The sequence below is a fragment of the Bactrocera neohumeralis genome, unplaced genomic scaffold, assembly GCF_024586455.1.
Source record: "Bactrocera neohumeralis isolate Rockhampton unplaced genomic scaffold, APGP_CSIRO_Bneo_wtdbg2-racon-allhic-juicebox.fasta_v2 cluster11, whole genome shotgun sequence".
Classification (NCBI taxonomy): Eukaryota; Metazoa; Arthropoda; class Insecta; order Diptera; family Tephritidae; genus Bactrocera; species Bactrocera neohumeralis.
In genome coordinates, this window is record NW_026089624.1 from 983,821 (window position 1) to 992,807 (window position 8,987).

General features: G+C 35.9%; 1 pseudogene; it reads right to left on the reverse strand.

Moving 5' to 3' along the window:
- Positions 1–6,817: 6,817 nt before the first annotated feature.
- Positions 6,818–7,020, reverse strand: LOC126766335 (small nucleolar RNA U3; annotated as a pseudogene).
- Positions 7,021–8,987: the final 1,967 nt, after the last annotated feature.

An 8,987-nucleotide genomic window follows, 5' to 3' on the forward strand; every position in this document is an offset into this window, starting at 1 on the left:
TATTTTAGAAAGGGAATTACATGCAGAGGAAGCTGTTAGCAGGAGGATTTTACGTGACCATTCAAATCCATTAGATGTGCCGGATTTCAAGTAAGAATGTAACATTTAAAAATATTAAAGAGCGCATGCAAAAAATCTCTTTTGAAGGTTTGTGGCAAGCTACCGGGTAAACAAAAGTGCTTTTGAAATGCTGGTAAGCGTCGTAGCTCCGCATGTCAAGGAAAGTAGCATCCCGGCACGACTGCAGTTGGCGGCCACACTAAGATTTTTAGCCGAAGGTGGCTTTCAAAAATCAGTAGGGAAGGATGTTGTTGTTGCAATGGGTCGCAGTATAATTGCGAAAGTTCTTAAGCGGCTGCTTAATGTTTTAGAAAAGTACATTTGTCCACAATGGATTAAACTTAATATGACGGAGGCCGAAATAGCCGCATGAAAACAACATTTTTAACAAAACTTCAGCATACCTGGCGTGGTTGGATGTGTAGACGGAACACATATTCGGATAACAAAGTCACATAAAGATCCAAGCCTTTTCCACAACCGAAAAGGATATTTCAGCATTAACGCAATGATTGTAAGTACCAAATATAACTACATACTTGTAACTTCATTGTTGGTAACCAATTTTTTTAAATTTTCTTTTAGATTTGTGACTGCAATATGTCAATAAGAGCAATAGATGCCCGTCGCCCTGGTTCAAGCCATGACGCTTTAATATGGAGTGTGAGCAGAGCTCAAGAGTATTTCCAACGTAACTACGAAGGCGGTGAACGTGGCTGTTGGCTTTTGGGTGATGCTGGCTATGCGTTGCAACCATATTTGCTAACTCCGTTTAGGGATCCAAGTGTTGCAACACCACAACATACTTTTAATCAAAGACACTCTTCGGCAAGGAATATTATAGACAGAACTATAGGTGTTTTAAAAGGCCGATTTAGATGTCTTTCTCGTCCTATATTTGCAAATACTATAAAGTGCAAGAATTGGTACAGTTTGCTTCAGGAGATGATGAAAACGAACACAGTATTAATGTAGAAATAACAAACGAAACAACGCTTGATGGAGAGGCTGCAATAATGCGAGATACTATAGCCAACCTACTTCATACGAATTCCTGAAAATAAAGTGCGCGTTGAAATAATGCAAATAGATATTAAGTAATGGATTTCAAGTTCATATGTAAATATATTTCATTTATTTAAAATTAAAAATACCACATTAAGTGTAGTTCAGTTTGAATTTAGTTCACAAAACAAAATAAAAATCACATAAATTCATTGAAAAAAAAATTAATTGTTGTTGCCGCGATTGTACTTTGAGCACATTTTGAGCTCTTGCAGCTCAAACTCCTTCATTTTGTAAGTTGTAGGTGGTGACGCATGTTCTCGGCCGTGCTTTCTTTAACGGCGATGGTCAATTCTTTCACGGCGTCGCACACGCTTTTAAGGCCCGCACTAACTTCCCTCGTGGCGTCAACAATTTCCTCTAGCCCATGCACAAGGGTTTTCATGGCCACAGTCTGCTCATTAACATTTTCCCTAAGGCAGTCAGACACCCCAAGCTGGCGTCTGCGAGATGGCGTTGAGAGGACGGCACTGCTTGTGCATGGCAATTCTGCGTCTTCATCCTCGCTTGAATTGCCTTTCATCTCTTCAGAATTTTGAGGAGCACCAAAGTCAGCCGTTTTTTGATGCCGCCCACAACGGTATATATGCCACACAACTGGGCAATTTTATCTTCTGTTGCTGTTAAGGTGTGCTTGTTAAACGGACCTTCCCCCGTTGCTCTAGCTTCGGAATTATTGTGGGCAACGCATCGCTTTTGACTTTATCGCCTTTTACAAAGCCACAGGCGATGTCTTTATGGGTTTCCATGAATTGGATAATTATTGCATCCTGCTCTGCATTCTTATGTTTTCCCCTTTAAAAATATCACATTTCAATTAACAATTTTTTTTATAATAAAAATTGAATATTTTTAATTTTTTTTTTTGCAAAATTAAAACATTTAATTACACTTACATGTTCGCGCAACAAATTCCCAAGATTGAATTGAAGTGAATGCAAACCGACAAATTTCTTGTGAATTCGTTTTCCAGAACACGCATATTCACTCGAAATTCATTAAAAAAAAATGTGGAAATGAATCGGGGGAAGTGGAACATAGAACACCAAATGTCGGATTTAAAGTGAATTTGCTTGATATTCACTCGGAAGTGAATCACAGAACCTGCCTGAATATCTCCTGGTAATCCGACGTATTGGCCTAGTGATCGTAACAAAATATCAGATTTAGTTGATTTTGCTGTAATTTATCTATATAAATAAACATGAATTGTTGTTCGTTAGTCTGATTAAAACTCGAGAACGGCTGGACCGATTGAGCTGATTTGGGTTTTAAAATGTTTGTCGTAGTCCAGGGTAGGCCTAAACGGTGAGCAAAAAAAAACAAAAACAATAATAAAAACAATAAAAAAAACTCACATCTATATATGTATATAAAAGAAAGTTACACCATTTATAACTGAAGAACGGCTAAACCGATTTGGCTGAAAATTGGAGGGGAGGTAGCTTAGAACCAGGGTAAGGACAAGGATACCTTCTATCTCTTTATGGAAAAATTTAATACAACTCATAAATACAAAAATTATATTTTAAATCATAAACACTTTTTCAAAATTCATGTTTGTAGGAATTATTTGAATATATGCGTACAATTTTAAACAGAATCTTCTTAAAAAAAAATAAAAGAAAAAATAAAAAAAAAATAATAAAAAAAAATAAAAATAATACAATTGCTAAATATTTGGAATAGAATAAAAGAACTGCAACCAACTACGCAGTGAAATAGAGTATAACTGGCTCAGTAATCAGTCGTTGAGTATGCATTATACCACGTGCATCCCAAAAGACTCATGTCATAACTTTTCCAGTCGCCTTTTTCGTTTCCACGCCTGATAGCACAGCCAGTGAAAAACGCTACTGCCTTCCTTCCTTTTCCTTCCTCATCGGCAAAATGTGTGCACAGTGAAAAAGGGGGTAAAAACCCAGAAATCAGCCATCTTTGTTTGTTTACATTTGAACAATATTGCCATTGCCCAATACGCATATATAGTTTTGTACACATCTATGTTTTCAATTACAATTTTTTACAATATAAAATATCAAAACTGAAAACAAACTGTTAAAAATAGTTTACATATTTATAAATAATAGCATTCGACTTATGAAAATTTCAAACATATTGAAACATATTGAACAGATTGAATTATAAAAGTTGATAATTACTACAGTGTATCGATATTGGCAACCCTGCGTTGTGAGAGAGCAATCAGCTGACACGTTTCCACGGCAAAAATCCAAATGTCGTGAATTCTCACGTCATCCCACGTCAAAGAGAGAAGGGAGTAGCGTTTTTCACTGTGCAGTTACATTGCGCGCCCATAAGATAGGTCGTGCCAGCTGACACGAGAAACGATTCTACGTTTTTAACTGGCTGTGCTATGAGGAGTCCACTAGAATGACTGTCGATTGGGCTCCAATGGGAAATGATGGAGCTATGTTTCTATCACTGACGAAAAATTTCGGTTCCATTACGATTAAAGAGCACTCAAATACTTCTCAGAATCAGTTATTCGTTGTTTTTGTTGGATTACGAACTTGCGAGGCACCCACTTTGCACAGTGCTTTCGCCACTTTAAGCTTAGCAAATATCTTTTCATCGGTGGATTACCCTGAGCCCAAATTCAACAGTATTTTCCCCAAAAAAGCAGTGCTTTATTAACACACAAAATGCTTTATGATCCATTTTTTGTAAACTAACACAAGTAGCTTTACGAAAATGCTATATCTCATTAACTAATAGTTATAATCCAACTAATAGAAATCATATAGATGGTAGTAGTAGTATTATCTATGTATCAGCCACAGTGAAGCGTGGACGGGTCCTCTAGTCAAAAATATAGATAAATCGCACATAACAGCTGATACATGTACTGAAGCTATAAGCTGCTTGGTTTCAGAAAAATCACTAATAGAGAAATGGAAAAGCTTGTAAATGAAAAAAGGTGTGTAAGATGAGAGTGGCAGATAAACCGCTCTTCTTCAACTCAGCGTCAATTAAAATCTGCTGAACGTAATTTAAAAAAAGCGCTTAAACGTGAGGAAGAATTCAACACTAAAATGTATATAAAGAAGCTGTTTCCAAATTCAAGCAAGCAAAATTCCCTTTGGAAAGCCCAAAAGTTCGTGAAGCCACCAACTGACTCCAACATGCCTATACGAGACATGGGTGGAAATTGGGTCGAAGTGACGAGGAAACGGCTAATTGTTTGCAAATCACCTAGAAAAAGTATTTCAACCTAATTGCCCAAAGAACTACTTTAAGCTGTCCAGCTTATCCAACACAGTTAACGTGTCACTCGAGTCTTTTAAGACTTCAGCCTCTGAAATTATTATAATAATAAAAGAACTTAACCCAAAAAAGTCACCAGGACGTGATAATATTACCCCAAAAATTCTAATTGAGTTACCAAATATTGCTGTAGAAGTGCTCTCTTTCCTCTTCAATGCAATTCTTAATCTCGGATACTATCCTAATTCATGGAAAAAGTCGCAGATTATCTTGATAGATAAACCTGGGAAAGACTTAACACAGCCGTCTTCATACAGACCAATCAGTCTTCTACCCTGCCTATTACTATCAAAGATATCTCCTTTCCTCCACGAAAATAATATAATACCAAGGCACCAATTCGGGTTTCGTGAAAAACATGGTACGATAGAGCAAGTAAATAGAATTACTAACGAAATAAGAAAAGCATTTGAGCACAGAGAGTACTGTTCAGCTTTTTTTATCGACGTGACTCAGGCGTTTGATAAGGTGTGGCATGAGGGCCTTTTGTATAAGATTAAAAATATTCTACCTTTTGAAGTGTATAAAACACTAGCGGGCCCGGTGCCTGCTCCGCACCGCAAAACAAAATAAGAAAAGAAAGACACTTGCTTCTAATAAAGTTGGTTTTGTTCCCTATTCCTTTTGGAAAGCAACCTTATTCAACTTTTAATTCTAGTTTCTTACAATCTTAGACTATGTATCACTTAAACTATCTTAGAGCTCTTACGTAGACAACATTTTTGGTTTTGCCATGAGTTGTTGTGTAGATAAAGAGAACTGAAGGCTTGCCAACACGTGAGCTCGAAACATACTATATAACTGGCTGTGTGAAAAGCAAGGATATTCTAAATCAATTCCACACAATTCCAACGATTGCCCTTACGCTTCATTTATTGTAACAGCAAATGCAAGACGTATTGGAAACTGTAGTCTTTTGAATTCAAAAGGTAAATCTGATGGAATCATTGGAATCCGTGGAATCAATACATCTTCACCTTTAAACTTCCCCTTTAAAATTGTTGCTTCGATCAAATTGTTCATGACCTTTTTAACCGCTAATTTTGTCCCATTGCATAATCGTGGTTGATTTATTCGAAGTATAATAATGGGAGCACCCACTTTCAATTGTAAACGATGAGGTGGAAATCCGGGGAAATCCAATGAATTCAAAAATTCTGTCGGATAATTAACAGCGTCGTCTTGATTTGTAACCGTATCAACTGATTGTTGCCACTGGCACAACACATTCCAGGTGTTTCATTATGAAATTTCAGTGCATTACAATGTTGGCATACTTTGTTATTCCTCCAATCACCGCGAACTTATGCAAACTTTAATCAATTGGGTGATTTATGCGGCACGCCTTTGAACTATTTGATTAATACTTGTCGGCCTACGATCTGAACGCGATCTTGCAACACGTTCCCTTGTATTTGAAATCTCTTGTTCTCGCTGTTCTTGCGATTGATTTTCCCTTTCGTTTGATCTATTTTGCGTTCTACGCGACCGACGTACAATGTCGGTTCTTGCTCTTCGTAGCATTTTAAGAAGAAAATAAACTAAAGATAATAAAGAACTTGAGTAATAAATTGATGAAATCCAGCAAATTCTGGACTCGAAAAGCACCAAAAAGTCACGAAGAGACACGAAAATTGTTAAAATTATGCTGAAAATGTGTCAAAATTCAATTAAAAATTGGCCAAAAAATCGAAATATTTTTGTCTTACCGTTCGGAAGCGAAAATGAAACGTTCCAGATCGTCTGCACTCGAAAAGCACCAAAAAGTGACGAAAATACACGAAAATCTGCTGAAAATGTGACAAAATTCAATTAAAAATTGGCCAAAAAATCCAAGTAATTTTTAGCTCACTGATCGGACATTAAACAAAAAAAAAGGTGCGTGGAGTCCCTACGCGCGGATGAAGTTATACTTCTTAGTGATATTCCAAGAAATGCATATCATTTTGTATGAAAGAAAACTAGAAAACTTAAATTCACATTTTATAAATTTATTATAATTTATTATCTCCCCGAGCATGCCTTTGCCAACAAGTCGTCTTTTCGCGACGATGGCAAAAGCTAAAAATCATAAATTGCACAACTTTCTGGTGCTTCTCGCAAAAATCTGCGTCGATATGTATTCACGATCATACGTACGTGTACGTATTTACACATGTTTGTAGGCGAAGCTGCTACAGCGACAAGGGGTGACAATCGGCGGCCATTACTTTACTTATGCCATAGAAATTCCATTGCTGCGAATATGGAAATGACAACGAAATAATGCAAATATGCATATTTCTAAAGGTCATTAATTTCTTTTAAGAAATGAAAGGAATGAATAATCCAGAGAAGTATAGTCTTAACTTTTCAACGGCCAACGCAGAGCATTTCAACCAAAAGGAATTTATTCATTAAAATCACCACTCAGAAGTCGTTTTATCCGTTGTAAGCGAACGATTTTCGAAGAAACATCATTTCTAATATGACACAAGACACCATTAGAAATGAACTTCTTAAACCTCACGCTGTCAGATAAAACGATATACCCCGTCATCGCGGGTCGATTTCCAAAAAATGTAAATGAAGACTAAATACAGAAATAATCCTGTAAAGTATAGCCTTAATTTTTCAACGGTCAACGCAGGGTATTTCAACAAAAGGTCACATAAAATAGTTGAGAATTCGCAGAAATGAAAGACAAAGGAAAGAAAAAGCAGTATAACTTCAATAATGAACAAGCACACAAACATACATATGCGCAGCAGCAGCAAAGAAAGAGGTAACAATCGGCGATCCATTGTATATTTCTTTCATGCATGACCAAACCGTAATTAGGACAACGCAATTCAAGTGTCAATGGTGGTGTTGGTGGTAAGCGTTTCAAAAACTACGATGAGCACGTTGGAGATACGTAGGTTCGAATCCCAATGGAATTGGTTTTAATTGAATATGTCACCAACCAAAAATTGAAACATTGTTCTACAAAAACAACAACAGCATAAGCATGGCAACATTATGTTGTTGGTAGAAAAGCCGAGCTGTGCCGAAAGAAACGAACAAACGATCGCCGATTGTCACCACTTCGCTTGCTGCTCGAACATCTTCGCAGACAAGGTTGCGTAGATTCATATTGAGCAAGGTTGCGCAACCTGAATCTATCGCAACCTTTTCCGAACTCGGTTAAGAAGTATAACTTCCAAATATACACTCAATTTTTTAATTTTTTTTCACAAAATATCAAATTTGAGATTATGTCACAAAATCATATGATGCACTTGTAACAATCAGAACACTTGTTTAGCAAAACAATCGATTTTTATCCCATTAATCATTGTTTTTTTTTATTTTTTTTTGCAAAATATTCAAATTAAAACGATGATTAGAACGAGAATTAATTTATTTTTATCAAAATACTCACCAAAAAATGCGAAGAAATTAATATTTTCAAAAACGAACAATATTTTAGTACCCCAAGCGAATGAAGTAACTTATCTTGGTATTCACCTAGATAGAAGACTTACGTGGAGAAAACATATGTATATCTAGTAAAATAACTTGCATGAAGATAATAGCTGCAAATTTAAATTGGCTTTTAAATAAAAACTCCAAACTTAGCCTAGACAACAAATTACTTTTATATAATGCGGTCATAAAGCCGATTTGGATGTATGGCATTCAACTGTAGTAGCACTTCTGCAACTAATCTTGATATAATACAAAGGTTCCAATCAGAAATGCTTAGAACAATCACGTGTTCACCATGGTACATGTGTAATGAAAATATCCATAAAGACTTTGGTATTTCTATGGTAAAGAAAGAAGTAGAAGACAGCAGAATTAAATATATATCTAAGTTCCGAGATCACCCAAACCCTTTGGCTAATGCTTTGGTACATTCCTGCGATCAAATACGCCTTAAAAGAAGAGATATTCCTGCGTACTAAATAGCATCATATCACCAAAACACCTCAATCACTTGCTTGAGCTTGTGTAGTTTTTAAATAGATTTAAAATTTTATAACTGATTGTTAGGCTTTTAAAGAAAAAAGCATATTCAATAAATAAAAAAGATATTGCAACAAAAAATAGATCGGGCAACTTTCTTGTTATAGTAGGCCAGTAAGTCGATTCACCAGTTCTAAGTCACATCCAGTTGCAACAGCTGCTTTGGTGAGCTCTCTTCCGATTTTTGATGCAACTTTTGAACACCGTTGCGAGTGTTTTGAGTTAAAGTCACCACCTATGAAAAAGTTACTGTAATGCTTTAACCTGAGCTCTGTATATAAATAATAGAGTATATTAAACCTATTTAGAATCAGCGAAAAATTTCCCGTAATATAATTCACGGTTGCTAGACAGATATATACGTTAATGAGATAAATTGAATTGTAAGTATCCACTTTATAACCAATTTTCAGAAGACCGATTGAATTTAAAATATCTGTTTTTGAAACCGAAAGATCTTGCTTAAATTTAGATTAGAAATTTCACAAAACTTTTACTCTTACAATTTGAAAAATTAGAGTAGCTTCGTCTTCGGCAAAGTAATGTTTTCTATAATTGATGTTCATATATAATAGGGTGGGTCG